A 26,318-nucleotide genomic window follows, 5' to 3' on the forward strand; every position below is an offset into this window, starting at 1 on the left:
GAGCAGATGCTGAAACTTGCATTTCCTTAACTCAAAGCTGCTAAAAAAAGGAAAGCTCTTCTCTGCTGTTGCAACTCTACCAAACTGCTTGTTAAAACTGTAGCAGTCAACTTGCTAAACTGTAGCAGACAGCTTTAGACAACTTTTGACAACTGCTACCACACGGACACCTCACACTAACACCTCAGATGTAGGATCAACATTCATTAATTAATGGAAGCACTGTATTCCTGCACACTTGGCACCTGCTGATTGCACCCCATGACCGCTGCCATCAGGCAGAGCTCTTAACTTTTACCTCCAGAATTTTGAATGAAGTAAAAAGAAATTTAAGAAAGGACCTCACGTTAGGGACACATTTTAAGTGTTAGCACTATCTTCTTAGAACTTCTCAAAATGATTTCCAATTTTAAGAGGGATGGAACAAAAACATGAGAAAACATTAAGGGTGTCCCTGAAAAATAGACACAGTTGACAGGTCAGCCAGGGGTGGCCATTCCTCTACCCCATCCTACTTATGTATCTGATATACAACAATTAGAAAATAAACATTGTAACTGATGCTTTGATCTACTGGGGACATTCAGAAACAATCAGTGAAATCTCTTAAGTGAAACTGCATATTGAGTGGTGGTGTACAGGGCAGGGCTAGTTCAGAGATACATATAGTGTAAAACTGCTACCATGGAAATATTGTGGCAAGTGTAACATATAAATGACTACATAATGATGTAAACTTGTATCAGCATGCTAATGTGAGCTACTGCATATGAAAAGTAAGTTAACAGACATGCCTGGATTCTGTACACTAGCATTTCTCAGGGAATCGCACAAGTGACTTGTGCAAAGATGTTAGGAGCAGCATCTACTTTAGCTGCTCAGATAGTCTGAGTAGCTAGCTTAGAAGCCAGTCTCTTCACTGTTGTGTCCTACTACCCTCTATATCAAATGACGCCACAAATCTCAAAATCCAAACAAAAAACAGATCACTCGGAGTACTCTTTCCACTACCATTTATTAAGTGACAGTATCCAAATGCACAAAACACATTTAGTGCTTTTTTTCCTGTCAAGGTGAATTCATCAGAATAACACCATACCTCAAAAACTTCCTTTTATAGTAATAGCTCCTCTTCTCTGATTAAAATGATAATTCCCATTTTTTAATACATCTCAAAAAAAGAAGAAGAACTCGACAATTCTTGCTTGTAGCTTTGGTCAGGATAACTATAACTTAAATCCATTCATAAAAAATAAATGTTTAAAAAATGTGTTGAACATATAAAATCTTAAGCAACAGAAAACTGATAAAACGTAAAATACATAAGTAATAAAGTATTTAATAATCTTATTCCTCATTAAATGAATTAAATTATTTGTTAAAAACCTTAACTCTACTAAAAATGAATAATAAATATTAATACAAAAATGTTCACACACACACACACACACACACACACATATATATATATATATATATATATATATATATATATATACACAACACTACATAATCTCAAAAGTTTGAAATATTGAATTCCAAACTTACGAGACCATATAGCCGAAACCCCAAACTACCGAAAGACCAGAAGCACGAATTTCAAAATCCCGACTATTGGGAGTTTGAAATTCGTGCTTCTGGTGTTGCTGTATGGTGGAAGGGCAGGTAAGTATTTCTGTTTAACTGTGTTGGTTAGAGGTTTAGTGTGTAAGTGTGCGTTGTGTGTGATGTGTGTGTGCGAGGGGGATGTAGGCATGTGGTGGTGTATTCATGTGTTTGTCTGGGTAGTGCGACCTTGGAGTTAGAATATTTAAGTGGGGGGGGGGTGCAGGTATTCTATGACATAACCCATTCCCCTGAAAAAGCACCATGCATGTATTCTATGACATAACCCATTTCCCTGAGATTCTGTGCAGGTATTCTATGACATAACCCATTCCCCTGAGATTCTGTGCCAGTATTCTATGACATAACCCATTTCCCTGAGATTCTGTGCAGGTATTCTATGACATAACCCATTTCCCTGAAAAGGCACCATGCAGGTATTTTATGACATAACCCATTTCCCTGAAAAGGCACCATGCAGGTATTCTATGACAAAACCTATTTCCCTGGAAAGGCAGCATGCAGGTATTCTATGACATAACCCATTCCCCTGAAAAGGCACCATGCAGGTATTCCATGACATAATCCATTTCCCTGAGATTCTGTGCAGGTATTCTATGACATAACCCATTTCCCTGAGATTCTGTGCAGGTATTCTATGACATAACACATTTCCCTGAGATTCTGTGCAGGTATTCTATGACATAACCCATTTCCCTGAGATTCTGTGAGCCATTGACTGGACTGACATTGAGATCAAGGCTGTGACTGGTCCACTTGGAATTTAGTCTATGAACTGGCAGGGTTTTCATTCCATTACTTGTCAGATGGTGTGCAATGCACAGAGCATTATACACAATGCATCTGCACACCATCTGGGCAATTCCTATAATTCCCATATCTGACACATGCAAACTACATTACTGTTTCATGTAGGGGAACTTTCCACAGGATCATGTATTTGCTGTGGCCCACACTACCAGCCCTACAACTCATAGTGGTTCAGCGACATGAATTTAAGTGGCAGACCACTCATTACTGTGTGTGCTGCTGTGCGTTACAAGTGATGCAACATGCACCCCCAAAGCCATGGCTGATGGACCCATCCACTGACCCTAGACAGAGGAGGAGAGTACATACAATATCACACTGGCACAGACATTGAAGATTGATGAATGCATGCTTAGAATGCTGAAGTCCTGCTTTTACTGCCAGATGCATCTGCCATTTTACTGAAATTTACTTCAACAACATACACCAGTGAATTCCAGGCTACACGGCATGGCATTATATAAAGAGCTATCAAGACGAGACCATAGCACTGGCCAACATTGCTGAATAGTGGAAGAAGAGGTGGGTAAGGAGTTGGAAGGAGATGCAGCTGGAAGAGACTCTAATGCAGGGCAGATGTAGCAGCAATATTTTGTGGCACTGGCAAAAGGGCAGAGCCTGGTCCACAGCTACAAGCCATGAAACTAATGCATGCATTTATGCACACGTTATGCATTATACCGCATGGACTGCTTATACTGTGCATTAGGCATTACGTAGTCCATATGAGCTGAGGGGGTGAGCTGGCTGCAGTCATTATTACCATTTGCACAGGTGGAGGCACAGTTGCATGTAGGAACAGCGCTACCACTGTACAGTGGAGGTGTCATGGGTGGCGCCTTTGATAAGCTTGCACAGGGCTAGTGTGTTGTGGAGTATCAGGGATCCAGTCATACATGGCGATATACGCTAGCAAGTATATGCAGATATATCCATGCATGAGTGAGCGCTAACACACACACACACACACACACACACACACACACACACACACACACACACACACACACACACACACGCACACACACACACACACACACACACACACACACACACACACACACACACACACACACACACACACACACACACACACACACACACACACACACCATTTACCACTGGTGCCATAACCCAGTGCAGCCACTGAAAGGACGTAGTGACTTCACTGTTGTTTTCTGATTATCTTATGGAGATTCCAAGATTGGAGTGATTGTTCGCTGTAGCAGGTTTCCCTGTAGAGACAGTTATCGAGGCTTGTGCTTTAGAGGAGACCATAGTTTGTGGGCTCTGTATGAGGGATTTTGGGTCTATTCCCTGATGTATGGACTAGTATGTGGCTTTGAATGCATTTGTAACTGCACTACTACCTTTTCTTGAGGGCAGTTATTCCTTGACATTGCCATCTGCATGCTGAATGCACTTACTCTGGACACAGTACTGCAGCTCAGCGCTGAGTCCCTTGTAGTAGTTGGGCACATTTTGTTCCTTGTCCGATAGATCTGGGAGGACCACTGCATAGCTACTTGTTGCACTTGACAGACTGCCACTTTGTGATGCAGTAGTAGCCATAATGCCACTATCCTGCATGGTGCTAGTCATTCCTGGATGAGCCTAGGTGCTACAGCTGTAATGAAGCTGCATATCACTGCAGTGGCTAGGTGCTACAGCTGTAATGAAGCTGCATATCACTGCGGTGGCTAGGTGCTACAGCTGTAATGAAGCTGCATATCACTGTGGTGGCTAGGTGCTACAGCTGTAATGAAGCTGCATATCACTGCATGTCTAGGTGCTACAGCTGTAATGAAGCTGCATATCACTGCGGTGGCTAGGTGCTACAGCTGTAATGAAGCTGCATATCACTGTGGTGGCTAGGTGCTACAGCTGTAATGAAGCTGCATATCACTGCATGGCTAGGTGCTACAGCTGTAATGAAGCTGCATATCATTGCCGTGGCTAGGTGCTACAGCTGTAATGAAGCTGCATATCACTGCGGTGGCTAGGTGATACAGCTGTAATGAAGCTGCATATCACTGCGGTGGCTAGGTGCTACAGTTGTAATGAAGCTGCATATCACTGCGGTGGCTAGGTGCTACAGCTGTAATGAAGCTGCATATCACTGCGGTGGCTAGGTGCTACAGCTGTAATGAAGCTGCATATCACTGCGGTGGCTAGGTGCTACAGCTGTAATGAAGCTGCATATCACTGCGGTGGCTAGGTGCTACAGCTGTAATGAAGCTGCATATCACTGTGGTGGCTAGGTGCTACAGCTGTAATGAAGCTGCATATCACTGCATGGCTAGGTGCTACAGCTGTAATGAAGCTGCATATCATTGCCGTGGCTAGGTGCTACAGCTGTAATGAAGCTGCATATCACTGCGGTGGCTAGGTGATACAGCTGTAATGAAGCTGCATATCACTGCGGTGGCTAGGTGCTACAGCTGTAATGAAGCTGCATATCACTGCGTGGCTAGGTGCTACAGCTGTAATGAAGCTGCATATCACTGCGGTGGCTAGGTGCTACAGCTGTAATGAAGCTGCATATCACTGGGGTGAGGCATACCTTTCCAGCTAAAATTACAGATGTAATTACTTGTTCATTGCCTATTCTCCACAGTTATTTGTTTTCCATGCAGCTGTATATTTCATTTTTACAGTTTGGTTATTTAGGTTCATAGGTTCATAGGTAGGCTATCTGCCTGAAGGCATTTATAAGCCTAGCCGGAATTGTGTTGGCTTTCACCGCCCTCTTAGATTAGTTCCCTGTGCCTCTGTCCAGCAGAGCCATTGATCCCCAGGGTAAACATTCTATTTCCCATCCACTCGTAAAGGTTTCTCTTGAAGAGTGTTAGCGAGGAGCTCTGCCTAATGTAGATTAGAATCTTGTTCCAGAGCATGGGAAGTCTCTGGGACAGGAATCTATCCCTCCAGCATGTCCTATTTATTGTTGTGGTGAGGTTTAGATCCCTAGAGCATGTGGCTCGAGAAGATATGGTTTTATTTAGGTGGAGCATGTCCATCAATTCTGGGTTGGACATAGCCTTGTATGTCAGGCATAGATCACCTCTGAGTAGGCGGTATGCAACCGAGTACAGCTGGAGTTTCTTCAGTTAAGCTGCATAGGGCATCTGTTTGAGGCCAGTGATCCTCTGGGTGAGGTACTTCTGTGGTCTTTCCAGCTGTTGCAGGTGTCTTGTAAGGTACATCCCAAATGGGGAGTTGTACTCTATGATGGGTCTGATGAGTGATGTGTAGAGGGGCACAATGACCTCTTTTGATCTGGATGCAAACCCATTTGTGATTAGTTGGGCCACACAGAAGGATTTTCTAACCACTTTGGCAATGTGATTATCAAAGGAGAGATTACTATCTACTTGGGTCCCCATATCCCTTAATACATCTTCAGTATTTAGCGGGCTACCACCTATGTGGTAGTTTGTGGGCACTTTGTTTTTTCCAAAGGGGATGACTATGCACTTTTTGGCATTTAGCTTGAGGCCATGGTTTTGACACCTGGCATCTGTCTTAGTGAGACCCTTTTGGAGGATGTCTGTGTCAGCTGGAGAGTCATTTATAGCCCCTAGTTTGCAGTCATCTGTGAATCTGGTCAGCCATAGACCTCCTCTGCTTGCCTGTACCTCTGAGAAGTATATGCTGAACAGGAGGGGTCCTAGGACTGAGCCCTGCGGAATGCCACTTGTAACTGGTTTAAAGTCAGACCTAGCTCCTGCAACTCTTACCATGAGGGTTCTGTCCATGAACCAGTTGGCAACCCATCTCATGACGTAAAGGTTTATGTTCAGGCTGGTGAGCTTGTCTATAATACCAGAATGGGGAATGGTGTCGAAGGCCTTTGCGAGGTCTAGGTAGACTGTGTGGACCACCTTTCCCTCATCTATAGCCTTGGTAACTGTCTCAAAGAAGCCCGCCAGGTTTAGGAGGCATGATCTGCCCTTAACAAAGCCGAACTGGGTAGGGTCCAGTGTTTGAAGGTTCCCAATGTCTCTGTTAATGAGATCCATGATGATGCGCTCCATAGCCTTGCAGACCAAGCTGGTCAGGCCTATAGGGTGATAGTTCCCGGGGTCTGTTGTGACTCCACCTTTGTGTAGTAGCGGAATAACTGTTGCTGTGCACCACTCTATGGGCATGTAGCTTGTGGAGAGGCTGAGTTTGAACAGTGTATTTAGGTGAGGAGTTAGTTCATCTTTGAGCTTGTGTAGAACACAGCCTGGGACACCGTCCGGTCCCATTGATGCTGTGTTTTTGGCTTTGGAGAGCGCTGTTTTAACCTGAGTGTCTGTGATTTCAGGGACACTGCATTCTTCTAGTATGGTAATGGGCCCTTTTGGGGGTGAAAGGGGGGTGAAGTTTGCACTGAACCTGCCTGCCTGGATGTTGGCGATATCGGTCGGTTCAGTGTATTTTGTGCCGTTTTGCAATAACTCCGAGGAGATCTGAGAATTGCCAGTTAGATTCTTGACATAGCTAAAGAATGCCTTATGGTTATCTTTGGAGTACTTGGCAATTTTTCTTTCAAAGCTAGCCTTGGATGATTTTATGAGGGATCGTAGTTTCTTGCTGATACTGATCAGGGATGTCTTACCTTCTTGGGATTTTACTCTTTTCTGTACTAGTTTCCTCCTTCTATTGTATAGTTTGTTTATGGCAGGGGTCCATCAGACTGGTTTCCTTTTCTTGGAGGAGTGAGTCATGGTTTTGCTTGGGATAGCACAATCCATACATTCTTGTAGTTGACCGTAGAGTGCATTTGTAAAGGATTCTGCAGCTTGGACAGTGTTATCCTTTAGCATGGGGGCTTTGAAACTTTCCACCTTGATCTTAAGTAACGTGAAGTTTGCTTTTAAAATGTTTTTCATGGTGGTTTCTTTGACTGGGGTTGGGGGCAGAATGTGGATATCCAGAGTGATTAGTTTATGGTCAGATCTAACCAGTGAGGTTGTGACCTCCGGTGTGGAACACCGGTCACCCATGTTGGTGATGACCAGATCCAATATGTGGTCACCTCTGGTGGGGGTGTTGACCAGTTGATCCAGGGCATTTGAGTTTATACATTCTAGGAAATGTTGGGCAAGGGAGTTAGTACTTCAGTAGTTCTCCCAGTTAATGTTTGGGTAATTGAAATTGCCCAATATCAGGGTGTTTGGTAGGACCTTTATGTTTCCCAATGTTTCCAGAAATGCAGAATGGGGGTCCTGGGACATGGTGGGTGATCTGTAGCAAGCTACAATTTGAATTGCAGTTTTGCCCGTTGTTAGTTGCACGTGGATGATCTCTGAAGCATCGTGCTGTGCCACTAACCTGGAGGTGTGGGTATCCTTGATGAATATGGATACGCCCCCACCTTTTGTATTTCAGTCTGGGTTTTGTGGCCAAAATGTATGGTATGAGTTGTAGCCTGGTAGTGCTGGGGTGCTCTCTGGAGCCTTTAACCAGGTTTCTGTTACTACACATATATCAATTTTCTCCATACTGAGGAGTGCCTGGAATGCATGAATTTTGAGGTTTAGACTTCTGGCATTGAGCAGCATTACCCTCAGTTTTTTTGTTACTTGTGGTATTTACGGTGGTGGGTTTGTCTTTTGAGCCTTACCTAAAAAAAGGCACTATGGGGGTGGCAAGAGCCTTGGCCAGTATTCGAAAGCCTAAGGGTGACAGGTGCAAGCCGTCTCTAATGAAGCAGCGTGGCTTGTTGATCATGTCATCCCAATCTAACAGACACTGGATCCCCTTTGAATGACACCAAAAGCTTAGCCAATTGTTGAAATTGATAATTTTTTCTTTACACCGTGGTATCATTCTTGGTGAGGGCAGGATGCTACTCAAGGTCAGGGTCATACCGGCCTGGGCTATGTGATCAGAGAGCTCTTCTATGTCTCTTTTCATGTAGTCCAGGGAGGTACGGCTCATGTCATTCACACCAACATGGACAATGATAGAGTCATATTTGTACTTGTTTTGGAGTGACCTGAGTGCTTGTGTTATGTGGTGGATCCTGGCACCCGACAGGCAGCTAACAGTACCCTTCTTCTTGTTCAGCCTAGTGAGTGGGATGTCAGTGTGCCTGACTATAGAGTCACCTATTACTAGTGTGTTGGGTATGTTATTTTGCCTTAAGGGCTGTGATTGCATGGCACACTGGTTTTGTGAAGTATGTGTTTCATGGTTTGTGTTGGGGGGGGTGGAGGTTGCTTGGATGTCTGCTTTGGAGGTCTCTGTTGCTTTTGCAGATTTTTATTTAGAGCCTCCTGGTATGTTTTCATGTATTTATGTGTGTTTTTTGCTGATGCTGGTTTCATAGGTCTATGTGAGACTGGTGTTCTGATGCAAGTAATTCCCTTCTCCTCTTGACTGCCTGGTCCAGTCTTGGATTGAGAGAGCTTAGCCTCCAGTTTGGCTGTATAATTGCATCTCGCGCATGTATTAGTGTTTGGTGGTAGGAGGAGAGGGTTGTCTGTGTACATGAGGCAGTTGTAACATTGCCTCAAAATGCCCAGATTCACCAGTTGGACAGGAGAGTACACCTAAAACTGCCCTTTGGACATGCCTGGATAGGTACAGTGACCTGTTTTACTGATTGGCTGGTAAGGGCGAATAGAGAGCCTTGTCCTTCTCTACAGTATAGGGGCATCTAGTGCTAAGGTTTATTAGTGCTTGCTATGAGTTTTGAGCAAGTGATGGGCTGAGAAGTGAATGGTTTGAGTGCTTAAGATGAAAGTTTGTTTAGTTCCAAGGGAAAAATTGAAAAGTAGACTTTGTGGAGCCGGGAATAGTTATACCCTAGCTAACCGGTGCTGCTTGGAGCACAAAACCTCGCAAATTCAGGTTTTATAGCAGGGAAATGAAAGAGATAGAAATTAGCCCAAAATGGACAATAAACTACTAATTTCTGGGCAGAAACTACTCCTCCAGGGAGAGATAGGCTGCTCAAAGCTCCCTCTCTCACATGTGGACAGAGAAACTTCCTTCTATCCACGTAAGGTATGGGCAAACACAGAGCTTTGTAACACAGCCCTGAATTCAGCACTAACCTGAAAACTGGACTATACTAGCTTAGAAAGGTGGGAAAACAAGTTTTTTTTTGTTTCTTGTTTTTTTTTTCAGAAAATAAAGCAGATACAATCAAATAAACACTTTAAATGCCCAGAAATGGCTATCACACTTGAGTGTGTCGCCTACAACAGTTAAACAGGTAATTTAAACACAAAAACTACTTTGTTAAAGTGCAGGCAGTAAAATAAGTACAATATGTAGCTGAAACAAGCTTTTTAAATAACAGAAACTCTAAATAATCGGCGTTTTAGGCATTATTAGCTAAAGGCAGCAAGGAAATGCAGAAAAATGATACGTAATCCCTCCAAAGTCACTCTTTTCTCTCTCTGCTGCTGTAAAACTCTGCAGGGCACCAGGCAGGAGCTTGTTGAGTGGAATACAAGTGCAAAAACATTGCAAATCTGGGTTTTATAGCAGGGAAATGAAAGAGATAGAAATTAGCTCAAAATGGCCAATAAACTACTAATTTCTGGGCAGAAACCACTCCTCCAGGGACAGATAGGCTGCTCAGAGCTCCCCTCTCTCACAGGTGAACAGAGAAACCTCCTTCTATCCATGTAAGGTATGGGCAAACACAGAGCTTTGTAACACAGCCCTGAATTCAGCACTAACCTGAAAACTGGACTATACTAGCTTAGAAAGGCAGGAAAACAAGTATATTTTTTATTCTTCTTTGCTTCATTGTCCATTGCATGTGCGCGCACACACACACACACACACACACACACGCGCGCACACACACACACACACACACACACACACACACATGCACGCGTGCACACACATGCACACACACATGCACACACACTCTGGTTAACATTTGTAACCATGCAAAGCCATCATGGGACACAGCCAGTCATATTTCTTTGTAATGTCACATGATCCTACCATAGAGGTTCTCCAGGCATTTCTATCACCATTGCTCCGTTGACAGTTTTTGTGCTGTGTCATACTAGCCAGTGCTGTTTTTGCCCTGTTTTCTTTCTCACTGTCATGTTTTTCATTTTATTTTTTTCTTTGTTGTACTGTTTCTCTGTATTTATACTCATTTTTTGCAGTATTAGACACAGCACCAAAGATAATTATAAGGAAAACTAAAAAAAAAAAAAACATACCCTGCATTTTTCTGAAATTATTCACAATGGCACCTCCTACTCAACTCAAAAGAGATTAACTAAACAAATTTAGTGCCGACTTTACATCAGAGGCTTCTATTCAAAGCCCCAAAATATCTGAATTCTTTACTCTCCCATTTATCTCTAAAGATCATTTACTGAAAGTTCTAACCAAGACCAAACATACTCCCTCCATGGCACTTAATATACCCGGTTGCTTAATGGTGTTATACGGGCCCTTGCAGACTCACTCCTTAAGCTTTTAATCCTAGTCTAACTACTGGTTTTGTCCCTGATAAGGGGTGCACTACATTGGAGTAGCCTTTCCATAGTGTTAGCTTTGCAACTGACCCAAGTAATTAGAGACATATCAGCCTCATCCGCAAAGCCATGGAACTTGTGACTGATCTCATGAACTGCAATTTGGCTTTTTGAATAATAGATCCTTTGAATGTGTTACAGAAGTCGATAATGGAGGCCATGCAGTGGACATGACATATTTTGACCTGGCCAAAGCCTTTGACTCTACACCCCTTTATGACATCATACAAAAGCTAAATGCTTTAAACAATGATCTATTTGTGGTAATGTTGATAGATAGCAAACTGGATGAAAGACAGAAGCCACACAGTGTGAGTTACAGGCACTTCATCACAAAGTATGAAAGCGATCATCAGTGCACCTCCGTGCTCAGTGCTGAGACCTCTCCTTTTATTTATTTTCTTCTCAGCTCTATAAGCAGGGAGCCAAGACCTCTGGATAGAAAAGCTGCGGACTGCAAACTAGGAGTTAAGTCACCCTGTGTTACCCAGAGCACTGAGTCACTCACGTTCAATTTATTGAGAGATTCCAGCCACCATATTGTCTTGAGACAAGTACTTTGGTCTTCCCTTCAAAAAGAGGTGAAGGTAGATTTAGCAATGTGAAGATAAGCACGTTAAGACCTATTAAACGTGTCTGAAGGAAGAATGGCACAAAGGATTCTGCTCTACAGTAACTTAGGCAAGAAGTTGCTTCTGGCAAAACTGAACCCGACTTCAGAACTCTGCTATAATTCAGCTCTGTAGAGTCATCATTAATTATATGAGTTTGGATTATGCATGACATTTTAGGTTCTGATCACCATAAGCACCAAGATATTTATTTTAGCAACAGGATCACCGAATGATCCATTCAATGTAACAGGATCACTGAATGATCCATTCAATGTAACAGGATCACCAAATGATCCATTCAATGTATGCATTTGTAGAGAAGGAAGATTATACTTCTGAGTGTTTTGACCATCAAAAATCATTTTGGTTTTAGGTGGACTTAGTTCTTCCTGTGAGGCTTTAGTTGGTCCACATCCTGATCACTTTCAAACTGAGGGTCTTAGTGGGCTTCAGCTAGTGAATGCAGAGACCACTGTTCCATGGAAGTTGTACACAAAGCACTACCATACATGGCTGGTAATGCTTTCCTGCATATCTGATGTACAGGCAGCCACACATACAAAGTTAGCCTCAGGAACGCAGAGTGTTACAGCTTTTCAGAAGAATTGTCATGCCCTGTGCTGTAACACCTTGCAAGGTGTTATCTTCTGCAGTCTCATGTCCCAGCCATTTGAAAAAAGGCATACACTTCCTCTTCATAATGGAGGACCCTTTGCTGACTACTCTGAATTCAGACCAGTTGCCATTCTGTCACCATTGTCTAAAATGTGTCTTACCATAAACAATCTTCTCTCCACCACATAACTTGATTTTTGTCCCAACCATTGCATCACTACTGCCCTACTTCACTTTGCTGATATCATTAATAAAAACAGAAACACCAGAAACCTGGTATTGTTCTTATTCCTAGACCTGTCCAAAGCATTTGACACCATCTCACAGCATAAACTATTACTACAAGTCTCCTCCATAGGTGTCTCCCCCTCATCCCCTACTGTTTTAACATCTACTAGCAGATAGATTCCATGCAGTCAAATGGCAGCGATGGTAATCCTCATTTCTACCCACTGCAGTAGGAGTGTCAAAAGGTTCCACACTTGGACCCCTCCTCTTTAACGTATTTATAAATGATCTACGCACTGTTTTGAAGCATGTCACATTTGTTCGATATGCAGATGATTCTACACTCATCTGCTTAGCCTCTAACCTACAAAAACTTCTAGAAATTATTCAAGAATCATTTATATCTATAGAATCCTGGCTAGACAATTCATAACTCCTACTTAACCCCAAAAAAACAAAATTATTACCTTTCACCCATAAAACATTCTCCGAAGCCAAAACTCTTGTCAAAATCACTTCATTAAATAACACTCTGATTGAGTAGGTCAGTAACATCAAACTCCTGGGAGTCACCATTGATGATAACTTAAAATTTGATCTACATTTCCAAACTGTTACTAAAAAAAAAAAAAAAAAAAATCCACCAAAAACCTCGGACTCTGTAGACAGCAAAACCCGACCTAACATACAGACATGGAAAAAACACAGCTAAATCCTACCTTTTATCTTCCCTACTGTATGCCTCTCCTCTCTTTACTAACCTACAAACATCTGCACAAACAAAGCTGGAACAATGTTAAAATAAAACAGCTCACTCTGCTGCAAAGGGCCCCTTTAGAACTCATCACTATTCTGCCTTTAAACAACTAAATTGGACTGAACTCCCACATCACCCCCACTATAGTTAGCGACTGCTAGCTCTTCCCCTAATATAATACCCTGATAAGTATCCAGCACTAAAATGCATGCTTCAACACTATCGCCCTAGCAAAACTCTTTGCTCAAAAGACAGACTCCTCCTGCCTGTCACTAAAGCCCACTGGTACCCCTTATACTCACTCTGTAGCTACCCTCTGGAATGCCCTCCCAATTGCTCTCAGGCTTCTTGAAAACCAACAAACATTCAAAGTACATCTAGTAAAACACCTCTCAACATCCTGGCTCAGTAGTTGTACATCTTCAGGATACGTGCAACATCTGTGCGTCTTCCTCATCTTGTACTGTGCCTCTGCTCTCCTTTACTCTGTTACCAACTATACCTCTGTCATCACCCATCCCACCTTCTACCTATGTCTCTGTTAACGCTTTTACCACTCATTTCATTTATATGATATAATTAAATCAGCCTTTTGCTATCTACCCTTTGTAAATTACTCAGTACTCCGTACTCTGATATCTATCCTACTGCATAGCTATTTATTTGGGTTCCTATCACGTAGTTGAACTTTTACAAGTTCAAACCTCATATGGTCGAGACCATAGGTTCGAATTTGTAAAAGTTTGAGCGTTTCAAATGAAATCTCCATAAGCGGAGGTAAACATTTTGTTCAATGGGGTGTGATCTCGGAGTTGGTATATTTAAGTAGTGGGGAGTGTGCCCCCTGCTTAAAACAGTTTATTTTGTTTTCTGTTGTTTTTTTTTTTATCCATAGTCGAAGTTTTGTAACTTCGAATATAATGGTTCGAACATTACGTGTTCAAAGTTATAAGACTTCAACAATGTGATATAGACCCATTTATTTAACTATAACTGTACAGAGTATAATCAGTATAAGAATCCTTACTGCTGTACATGTAGTTACTGTACAAGGTATAATTATTATATGAAGCCTTACTGCTGTGTGTATAGTTACTGTACAGAGTGTAATTAGTATAAGAAGCCTTACTGCTGTGTGTATAGTTACTGCACAGAGTATAATTAGTATATGAGGCCTTACTGCTGTGTGTATAGTTACTGTACAGAGTATACTTAGTATAAGAAGCCTTACTGCTGTGTGTATAGTTACTGTACAGAGTGTAATTAGTATATGGAGCCTTACTGCTGAGTGCATAGTTACTGTACAAAGTATAATTATTATATGAAGCCTTACTGCTGTATGTATAGTTACTGTACAGAGTATAATCAGTATAAGAATCTTTACTGCTGTATGTACGGTTACTGTACTACCTGCTTTACATATTATATCTTGCTGTGTTATAGTCAGTGGCATACACACTACCTCGGCCTCTACAGAATAGCATTGTACCTTTAACCTATTACTTCAACAATGCGACTGGTCACCACTTAAATACCTCCAACTAGACCTGGCTGTCCAATTTTTTAACAACTCCTTCCTTAACATACTTAATAGCCTTTTCCACAACAGAAAAATATGACCAAGAGCCAAGCACCTACTTTGGCTATCAAATGACACCAAAATACTAATTAAACGTAGAGATAAAGCATGGTCAGCTTACCAGACTACCAAAGATACATCCAACCTCTTAGTATATAAACAGCTTCAGAGTTTAGCTAAGAAACAAATGAAAAAGGACAAGCAAACCTACTTCCAAACCTGTCAACAACACCTAAATAACCCCCCAAAATTCTGGTAAACCTTTAAATATCTCCTTAGCCCCAGTCATACCCCTGCCCCTGTCTCTTCTAACAACACTGACCCTATAGCTACTCAATTTAACTCCCACTGTTTTGTTAATTCCATAACCACCCTACTACATTCCCAGATCATCCATCCACTTTCCCTTCCCACTGCTATCCCAGACAACCCCAACCCCTCACTTTTAATAGCATTCAAACTAGCTACATAAAAATAAAAACTTCTAACCGAGCGAAAACTTTGCTGTTTTGCCGCCAACCAACTTCCTAAAGAATTTCTACAAATTGCTGCACCTTCTATCCCCTACCCAATATCTATCTTAATCAATCGTTCCATTACAAAACAATACATTCCTCTTCTCTGGAAGGTATCACACATCATTCCCCTTCACAAAGGTGGACCCTCCAGTGAAGTAAACAACTGCCGTCCCATAGCTATCCTCTTCGCCCTGGCAAAAATCTTAGAAAAATGTATCTTCAATGAGTTCCTTCACCACCTCCTTAGTCACAACCTGCAATCTAGCTCTCATCATGGCTTTAGACCTAAACATAGTACTAGTACAGCTCTATTATCTTTCACCAACACCATTAATCATCTTCTAAATGGAGGTCACTCTAGCTCTTCTATATTTCTTGATATGTCCAAAGCCTTTGACACCATTTATCACCAACTACTTATAGACAAACTCTCACCTTTTGGCCTCACTACTGCATCCCTAGCCTGGTTTCATAGTTATCTTTCCAATTGTCAGCAAGCAACTAAATGGGAAAACAGTATCTCCTCCCCTACTCCCCATCTCAGTCGGTGTACCCCAATGTTCCATTCTTGGTCCCCTCCTCTTTGCCATCTTTACTAACAACCTCAGCTCAGCAACTCAACTGGCCCACACTGTCCAGTATGCAGATAATTCCACACTTATATTCTCAGCTCCCTCACCACAAGACCTACAAATAAAAATGCAAACTTCCTTTCAGGACATTGAAAAATACCTCTCAGAGCATCAACTTCTACTTAACCATAACAAAACTAAGATGATAGCCTTCAGAAATAAAATATCCAAACCTGATCAGTCTCCTCTAACAATCCTGTCCTTAAACAGAAGCAAAATAGAACCCACTAGCCAGACTAAACTTCTAGGAGTCACAATAGACGAATATCTAAAATTCAACAGATATATTTCTCTGACTGTCAAGAAAGTTTATGCCAAACTTGGCACCCTTTTTAGGGATAAACCATGCCTTACTCAGAGTGCCAAACAAGCCACTGCTCGGTCATACCTGCTTTCCACCCTCCTATGTGCATCTCACATATTCACAATCCTACATAAGTCAGAGCTCAATAACCTGGAATCCTGCTACAACAAAATCGCCAAGTTTGCCACTAATCACCCATACAGGACTCACCACTGCACTGCCCTCTCCCAGCTCACCTTGCTAGAACTCCCTAATCTTTTATTACTCAACCAAATGGCCATGGTCCACAAAATAATCTACCAACACAGTAATTGCCCTGCTCTCTCTAGCCTTGTCCAAACTAGTACTAATACCTGCTTCCTCATATCCTCCAACAACCTAATGCTAAAGGTCTCCCGATCTCACAACTGCCACTTTGCTCCCACAAAATTGCCAAATTGGGGAACATTCTTCCACAACCCATCACACAACATCCTCAGCACCACGAGTTCAAACAACTCCTGAAGATCTACCTAGCCGAACACTGGCTGTGTTCCTGCTATTCTCCAGGCTAACTGCCTCCCTATACCTTTCCTTATCCTCTACTCTAACCCCCCTACTATACTCCCTCCATCTCTCTGCAAACTCTGCTGACTTATAACAGCTTTCACACTGTTTCATTGATGGACACAGATTCTTGGACTCCACCCCTTACCGTACACGCACTTGGAATGGTAATTAACTCCCTGTCATTATCTCAGTGTTTATATGCATGCTGCCTCTGAATTTATATTGCACACACTGTTTTTGTAATTTGTATGCTGTACAAGTTTACAATGGCTTGTCTTTCCACTTGAGACTCGCTATACTTGTGTACACTGTTGTTTGTACTCTGTTCGGATTACTGTATCATAACATTATTTTATTGTAAGCTTTGTTATTGCTTGTGGAGCTTTTCTTCCTGAGCCTCCACTGAAAATGGGCTACTGGCCCAGTTGGACATAACCCGGTTAACAAATGTAATAAATAAATAATCAGTATAAGAAGCCTTACTGCTGTACGTATAGTTACTGTGCAGAGTATAATCAGTATAAGAAGCCTTACTGCTGTATGTATAGTTACTGTGCAGAGTATAATCAGTATAAGAAGCCTTACTGCTGTACGTATAGTAACTGCGCAGAGTACAATAAGTATAAGAAGCCTTACTGCTGTACATATAGTTACTGTGCAGAGTGTAATCAGTATAAGAAGCCTTACTGCTGTACGTATAGTTACTGTGCAGAGTATAATCAGTATAAGAAGCCTTACTGCTGCATGTATAGTTACTGTGCAGAGTATAATCAGTATAAGAAGCCTTACTGCTGTACGTATAGTTACTGTGCAGAGCAAAATCAGTATAAGAAGCCTTACTGCTGTACGTATAGTTACTGTGCAGAGTGTAATTAGTATAAGAAGCCTTACTGCTGTACGTATAGTTACTGTGCAGAGTATAATCAGTATAAGAAGCCTTACTGCTGTACGTATAGTTACTGTGCAGAGTGTAATCAGTATAAGAAGCCTTACTGCTGTACGTATAGTTACTGTGCAGAGTATAATCAGTATAAGAAGCCTTACTGCTGTACGTATAGTTACTGTGCAGAGTATAATCAGTATAAGAAGCCTTACTGCTGCATGTATAGTTACTGTACAGAGTATAATTAGTATATGAAGCCTTACTGCTGTACGTATAGTTACTGTGCAGAGTATAATTAGTATAAGAAGCCTTACTGCTATATGTATAGTTACTGTGCAGAGTGTAATTAGTATAAGAAGCCTTACTGCTCTGTGTATAGTTACTGCACAGAGTATAATTAGCATAAGAAGCCTTACTGCTGTATGTATAGTTACTGTACAGAGTGTAATTAGTATAAGAAGCTATATTGCCGTATGTATAGTTACTGTACAGAGTGTAATTAGTATAATAAGCCTTACTGCTGTATGTATAGTTACTCTACAGAATATAATTACTATTAGAAGCCTTACTGCTGCATGTATAGTTACTGTACAGAGTATAATTAGTATATGATAGTTGGGAGGGTGGCCTAATGGTTAAGGTGTTTGCCTTACAACACAAGGTGCAGGGTTTGAGTCTTACAAGGGATACCTGGCTAGGTTTAAAATGGCTCGCAAGGGCAGTTAGCCTAATACTAATACTACCCTATGAAGCCTTACTGCTCTACGTATAGTTACTGTACAGAGTATAATCAGTATAAGAAGCCTTACTGCTGCATGTATAGTTACTGTACAGAGTATAATTAGTATATGAAGTCTTACTGCTGCATGTATAGTTACTGTACAGTGTATAATTAGTATAAGAAGCCTTACTGCTGTATGTATAGTTACTGTACAGAGTGTAATTAGTATAAGAAGCCTTACTGCTGTATGTATAGTTATTCTACAGAATATAATTACTATTAGAAGCCTTACTGCTGCATGTATAGTTGCTGTACAGAGTATAATTAGTATAAGAAGCCTTACTGCTGTATGTATAGTTACTGTACAGAGTATAATTAGTATAAGAAGCCTTACTGCTGTATGTATAGTTACTATACAGAGTGTAATTAGTATAAGAAGCCTTACTCCTGTACGTATAGTTACTGTACAGCGTATAACTCATATAAGAAGCCTTACTACTGCATGTACAGTTACTGTACAGAGTATAATTAGTATAAGAAGCCTTACTGCTGTATGTATAGTTACTGCACAGAGTGTAATTAGTACAAGAAGCCTTACTGCTGTATTTATAGTTACTATACAGAGTGTAATTAGTATAAGAAGCCTTACTGCTGTATGTATAGTTACTATAGTTACTATACAGAGTGCAATTAGTATAAGAAGCCTTACTGCTGCATGTATAGTTACTATACAGAGTGTAATTAGTGTAAGAAGCCTTGCTGCTGCATGTATAGTTACTGTACAGAGTATAATTAGTATAAGAAACCTTACTATTGTATGTATAGTTACTATACAGAGTGTAATTAGTATAACAAGCCTTACTGTTGTATGTATAGTTACTGCACAGAGTATAATTAGCATAAGAAACCTTACTGCTGTACGTATAGTTACTGTACAGAGTGTAATTAGTATAATAAGCCTTACTGCTGTATGTATAGTTACTGTGCAGAGTGTAATTAGTATAAGAAGCCATACTGCCTTATGTTTAGTTACTGTACACAGTGTAATTAGTATAATAAGCATTACTACTGTATGTATAGTTATTCTACAGAATATAATTACTATTAGAAGCCTTACTGCTGCATGTATAGCTGCTGTACAGAGTATAATTAGTATAAGAAACGTTACTGCTGTACGTATAGTTACTGTACAGCATATAATTCATATAAGAAGCCTTACTACTGCATGTATAGTTACTGTACAGAGTATAATTAGTATAAGAAGCCTTACTGCTGTATGTATAGTTACTATACAGAGTGTAATTAGTATAAGAAGCCTTACTGCTGTACGTATAGTTACTGTACAGCGTATAACTCATATAAGAAGCCTTACTACTGCATGTACAGTTACTGTACAGAGTATAATTAGTATAAGAAGCCTTACTGCTGTATGTATAGTTACTATACAGAGTGTAATTAGTATAAGAAGCCTTACTGCTGTATGTATAGTTACTATACAGAGTGTAATTAGTATAAGAAGCCTTACTGCTGTATATATAGTTACTATACAGAGTGTAATTAGTATAAGAAGCCTTACTGCTGCATGTATAGTTACTATACAGAGTGTAATTAGTGTAAGAAGCCTTGCTGCTGCATGTATAGTTACTGTACAGATTATAATTAGTATAAGAAACCTTACTATTGTATGTATAGTTACTATACAGAGTGTAATTAGTATAACAAGCCTTACTGTTGTATGTATAGTTACTGTACAGAGTATAATTCATATAAGAAGCCTTACTGCTGCACGTATAGTTACTGTACAGTGTATAATTCATATAAGAAGCCTTACTGCTGTATGTATAGTTACTCTACAGAGTATAATTAGTATAAGATGCCTTACTGCTCTATGTGTAATTACTATCTTCCTTGGGCTTCATTAACTAAGTGTACACCATTCTGAGTAAACAGACAACACAAGCATAACTCACACCTTCTTCTTAATTTTAGTTTTCCTACTGATTTTCTTGAAGATTTAAATATTGAGGTAGATTCTTAAAGCTTACCACAAAGTGTAGACTATGCAATCTTTCTGAGTGACTAGAAAACACAAAAAAATGTGGTAGGGATGTTCTTGCATACAGAATGCTTGACAATATAAAATTGATTTAATTGCATTCTGCCTGATATAACTTAAAAGATTTTAATTGTATTACATATTCTGATGCTTTTCAGGCCTCCAGTGAAAAAACTTCCCCAGTCAACAAATGTAAAATAAATTAATTTGCACCTACTTAACTGTAATGGAATATAAACTTTCTGTTCCAGTGTGTTCTCTTATACCTGAGAGATTAAAATGGCTATTTCTAGTATTGCTGTTTTGAGTAAACAAAACAATGCACCAGCCTGGAGTGTGTCACCTTTTGTTGTACACTTCCCTTTCTTAACTGCATGTGGCACAATATAAGCTATTAGTGAAACAAAATAAACCAGCTGCATGGATACGTATCACATACAGACCTTTCTGCTTTGTGTTGGTAATCTCTGTCACCTTGATACTAGCAGTTAATAAGGTTACTGTTTGCTATGCTTCAAAATCATTGCATACTTATGTAACCCTTATTATGTGATTTTTTTTCTTACATGCAAAATACATAGCATGTGTAGATTTCTTACACTGCAAATGCTGCAGTGCTGAGGAGATGAATGTACAGTTTGTATTCAGAAAGAAAAAGCATGCTGAATTTGGTAGAGTGAACAGTAGCAAACGTCAATTCTCATTCAATTTGTATGCCTAACATGCAGTCTGCCTGCAAAATGAAACGAACAACAGGACTGCTGCTCTGTACTTTGCTTTAATCGCATCAACCCCACAGAAAATGTGACTGTGTGGGTGTTAACACTGCAACTGTACAACAGTATTCAGAAATCTAGGAGCACTCTCTTGGCAGAGGAAGACAGTTTCACATGGCTTCTGATATTTTTACCAATGTAGAATGGGCAAGGGGTCAGTTTGACTCTGATCAACTCACTTAAACTGAAACACAGCTCCTGGTTAACTGCCCCCCAAAAGAAGAACTTCTTCTTACTGGTATTCCCTGATTAAAAGATCAATGTTAAATTAAATGTTAAATAAAAACATCCTCTACTCTCTTACAAGTGCTCTGCTGGATTTTTCCCTCAGCAATTATTTTGAAGTCTGAAATGCAGTCATTAAACTTTGTAAATGAAATTGATTTGTTTGAACAGAAACACTGTGACTCATGGCTTCATCTTGCATTCATTGTTTTTATAGATACATTTTATAAAGTGCTGACTTCATCTCAAGCTTGTTTTCCAAAATGCAAATCATGCACACGTCTTCATCATACACCCACGTCTTCATTACTCTAATGTCTTCATTACTCTACAGTATATGTAAATCATGCACACACATCTTCATTACAGTATTTTCCTATATAAAGATCAAAATTCACAGAATCACAGTCATGGCCATGGAACGAAGGACTGATTACATATATGGGAGATAATAGAGAACACTGGACTGCATTGTGTACTCTCAGAACGTTACAGCAGTTGTGTAACATCTAGGAGCTGCTGCATATCATCTCTCCATGTAATAGAACAGTTAAAGAAACAAAGTATAGGAGTGCTAAGTGTTTTACAGCTTTGAAAGCTGTAAAGTACTTGCCACTGCCACACGTAACAGCTGCCACACAGGCAGCAGCCACCATAGAGCTGTGGAGGAAGCACAAATCTTTTTAAAATGAGTTAAGTGCTTAATTTGGCCAAAAATAGGTACATGATCTGAATAAAGTGTTTAATGCCTTAAAACTTTTTGTGGCTCTCACTACTGTTCTGTGATGGTCATTGACATATGTTAATGTTCTTACATGAAACTAGAATTTAACAGCAATGAGGTGTGCTTAACCAAACATTGTTAAGCATCTTTCTGATGTCAGAAAGCTGATTGACTATCCTATATTTTCCACTGTTTTGGAACATAATCACCACACTCCAAATACAAGATAAGTGCAGTGGGGGCTGGTCTGCGTTAGGGATTTTACAAGGGACTAGACGAAGACAAGCTGTATATTTTCACAGCGATCCTGACTGTTTGGTTTCAGTTGTGTTTATAGGATCTTGAATAAAGTTGCATAAAGTTTATTTGTAAAAAAAGGTAGCAGGTAAGGTCTCTATAACTGGAGGCATACTTAACTGATAAAAACACTAACCATAACTTTTTAATGAAAATCATACAGTTTGGATATGAGGAGCAGGTAAAAGCATTTATTACAGGAAAGAATATCAAAACTATTCTTGAGGGTCAGTTTATGAGAAAATGGAGAGTGGGTTGTACACTGTGACATCAGGAAAGCATCTGGCAACGTCTGCTATTGTCACACTTTAGGAGATAATTGCTGACTACAAATTTGATTATACTTTGCTTAATTTCCCATGTTGGTATGTGATATTAGAGTTGATATACTGTTGGTGAATGTCTAGAATAGGAAAACATTTGTATATCAGTTATGGGGTCAGGCAGGGTTTCCTGTTTAGCCTGCTATTGGCCATGCAAAAGATTAATACAGCAATAATTTAAGGATCCTCTGTAAAGACAGAGATGTAAATGGTGTTGACAGGACAAATATTTCAGACAAGACAAAAAGAGGTCAATGTTGTGTAGAAAACAATTGACATGTCCTTGTGTAAGAAGGGGTATTTGGTCAAATGTGTTATGTCTGGTATAGGAAATGATAAAGGGTGACTTTATGATGTCCCTGCTTTTAACTTTTGTGATATAATATATTGAATCACATTAATAAAGATTTTATTTTAAATAAGAACAAAATAAATTTGTGCAGAGTCAGATCATGGTCAAATGGGGCCCTAGGCATGATAATGAATCGGGCTCCACTTCCCTCCATGCACCCCCCCCCCCACCCATCTGCTCTAAAGGAAAGAACAGCTGTGCATTCACCAGAATGGATCACTTCTCTGCATATACATTACACTGAGTCCTGTTGCTCTGTAGCTCCACATGGATGTTGTCAGCTTCAAATCTCCCACACAGATAACATTATGATGTTTCCTTAATGCTGAGGTTTCTGGGACTTTCAGAAGTCGTGAGGTAAGGAAGTTGTCTTGTGAGGTCTTAATGCTGATTTTTTTAACTTACCATTTTTTTTTTTATAGTGAAGCTGCACCCCCAGCCAACTCAGGTCCAGCCAACATGGACATTAGGTAGCTGCCTAGGTCACCTAGTGCAGGGTCTGGGTCTGATTTGGGGAAGGCTAAGCACCACTGTTTTTTGAATGTTTTGACTCTGAGGACAGGTGACAAAAACGTTGTGTCAATAGTAAAATGATGTGGTACATTTGTTGCACTCAGGTAGGAAACAGGAAGGTTTGTCTCCCATTCTACTGCATGAAGCCTTTCATATAACTATTTATTTATTTATTTTACATTTGTTAACCGTGGGTGTCTGACTGAGACAAAAAGGCCCTTTTTCAGCAGAGGCCCGGGGAGAAAAGCTCCACAAAGAAAAATTACAGATACATTTAGTTAGACATGATCAGTATACACACAAATTACAAAAGACATGTTTTTACAGTGGTATGCGGCACATCAGCAGTTACAGTGGAGAGAACAAAACAAAAAAATATTAATTTAAAAACAAAGGTAATTAATAGATTTGTGGTGTACAGCTGAAATTTGGAACATAGGTAGAATACATACATAGTACACAAGTACAGTACATACATTGTAAATTAGCCAGTGTTTGTGAGTAAGATAGAAAACTATTATCAAGTACTCTAGTATGTATACCTTATCCACTTTCACTAGCCTGGGGAGCAATCATGGCACTGCCAACTTTGCTTGAGATGTTGCCTGATGAGGTCTTTAAAGGAGGCTTTGAATGATGTGTTTTGAATGCTAGTGGGGACAGAGTTACATTTTTTAGTCACTGAACTACTATATAGTGCATCTCCAAAGCTATTGTAGCTGTTGGTGACTTCTAGTAGTAGTTTGGTTGATGATCTAAGAGGCCTTTTGGCTGAGTGATGTTGTACTAGGCTTTTGAGGGCAGGACACTTATTGGGGAGGTAATAGATAGAATGACAGAGGCAGAGCTGATTGTAAGTTAGGAGGTTGGGCAGTTCAAGCCAGTGGAGCTGTCTCAAAGCAGTACAGTGATGAGTTCTATATGAGCAATTTGCAGCAAAGCGGGCAATTCTGTTATAGCAGGCTTCCATTTTGCTTAGTTCATTTTTGTTGAGAGTCAGAATGGGAGATGCATATAGTAGAGTGGATAGAAGTTGGGAGCGAGCAATGGCTGATCTTGTGTTGTTGGTAAGAAATAGTTTGATACGGTAAGAGTGATCCCAGTTTGGCATGTACTTTTTTAATAGTAAAGTTGAGATGACTATCAAATTTTAGGAGGGAGTCTATGGTTATTCACAATAGGTTAGCCTGTGCCACTGGAGTGATTGGAGTAGCATTTATGGAGTAGATAGTAAATTGACTGTTATCAGTGTTTTTGTTAGAACTGGTTATAATTATAAGCTTTCTTTGGATTGAGGATAAGGTGGGCTTTAGTAAGGTAGTTTTCAATGTCAGAGAATGCTAGTTGAGTTGTTTGCAGGAGGGTGGGAATGTTTTGTGCAGCACAGATTAAGGTAGTGTCATCTGCATACTGAATGATAGATCCATGCTGTGTGGAGGTATGGAGGTCATTTGTGAAGACTGTGAATAGTAGTGGTCCTAAGATAGAACCCTGCAGGACTCCTATAGTTATGGGCAGCTGAGGAGAGGGAAAATTTTCCCATTTCACAGCTTGGTACCTATCAGTTAAGTAGCTTTGGAACCAGGTAAGAGTGGAATTTGATAGGCGATATTGGTTTAGTTTGTTTAGCAGGATTTGGTGTGAGACTGTGTCAAATGCTTTGGACATATCCAAAAAAAGAGTTGACACTTGTAGGCCTTCATTTTTGAGACGGTTTACTGCATCTGTGAAGCAGAGGAGGGCTGTAGTGGTACTATGGGCAGGTCTGAAACCATGCTGAGTAGGTGACAGGATGATGCTGTCTAGGAGATAGTTTAGCATCTGGGTATGGATGCATTTTTCTAGGATTCTGGCCAGGGGTGAGAGTAAAGCAATGGGTGTGTAGTTATTAAGTTCAGTGGAGGTCCCGCCTTTATGTATGGGTGTAACGTATGATATTTTTCAGAGTTTGGGCACATAGTTTTCAACAACTGATCTGTTTATGCGAGTGGAGACTGGGATAGCAATAGCATCTGCTGTGAGTTTCAAGAAATAGCTGGGGAGTTGGTTGGCTGCTGTTGATGAGGTTTTTAGTTTGGAGAGCATGCTTTTGATTGAAGTGGTGGAAACTGTTTTGAGGGTAAAGCTTGTATTAGTGTTATTTGTGTTGGGGGGGATAGTGAGGAAGGAACTGTGATACTAAGGATAGAATTGAGTTCACAAAGTGGGAGTTGAATTGTGTTTCGATGGGAACTTTAGTGTCAGGGGTGGTTGGTTTGGGGGTAGCCTTTTGGGTGGATTTTAGTAACTGGTTTACATTTTTCCAAAATTTTTGGGAATTGTGTTGGTATTTAGTTTGTAATGTTGTGTAGTAGGATTTTTATGTCCAGCCTAATGCATTTTTTCGCACGGTTGCACAGTTCTTGGTACTTAGTTAGGTTTTGTGTTTTTTTTTTTTTGATAGTAAAGCCAGACAGTGTCTCTGGACTTGAGGATTTGTTTGGTTTCTTTACTGAGCCAGGGGTTTGTAGAGGTTCTAACCTTGATTTTGCGCAATGGAGCGACAGTGTCTAGGTGTTGCAGAAATGTTTAGTTGAAATATGCTACAGCCTGGTCAAGTGGGAGGGTTTTTAGGGGGGTCCAGTCACAGTTACAGAGTAAAGTGTTGAGGACCTCAGAAGAGAATGTTTTTTGTGTTTCTAGTGGCTATATAGTTACTGGTTTTGC

The sequence above is a fragment of the Protopterus annectens genome, chromosome 12.part0 (genome assembly GCF_019279795.1).
Source record: "Protopterus annectens isolate FY-2018-M chromosome 12.part0, PAN1.0, whole genome shotgun sequence".
Classification (NCBI taxonomy): Eukaryota; Metazoa; Chordata; order Ceratodontiformes; family Protopteridae; genus Protopterus; species Protopterus annectens.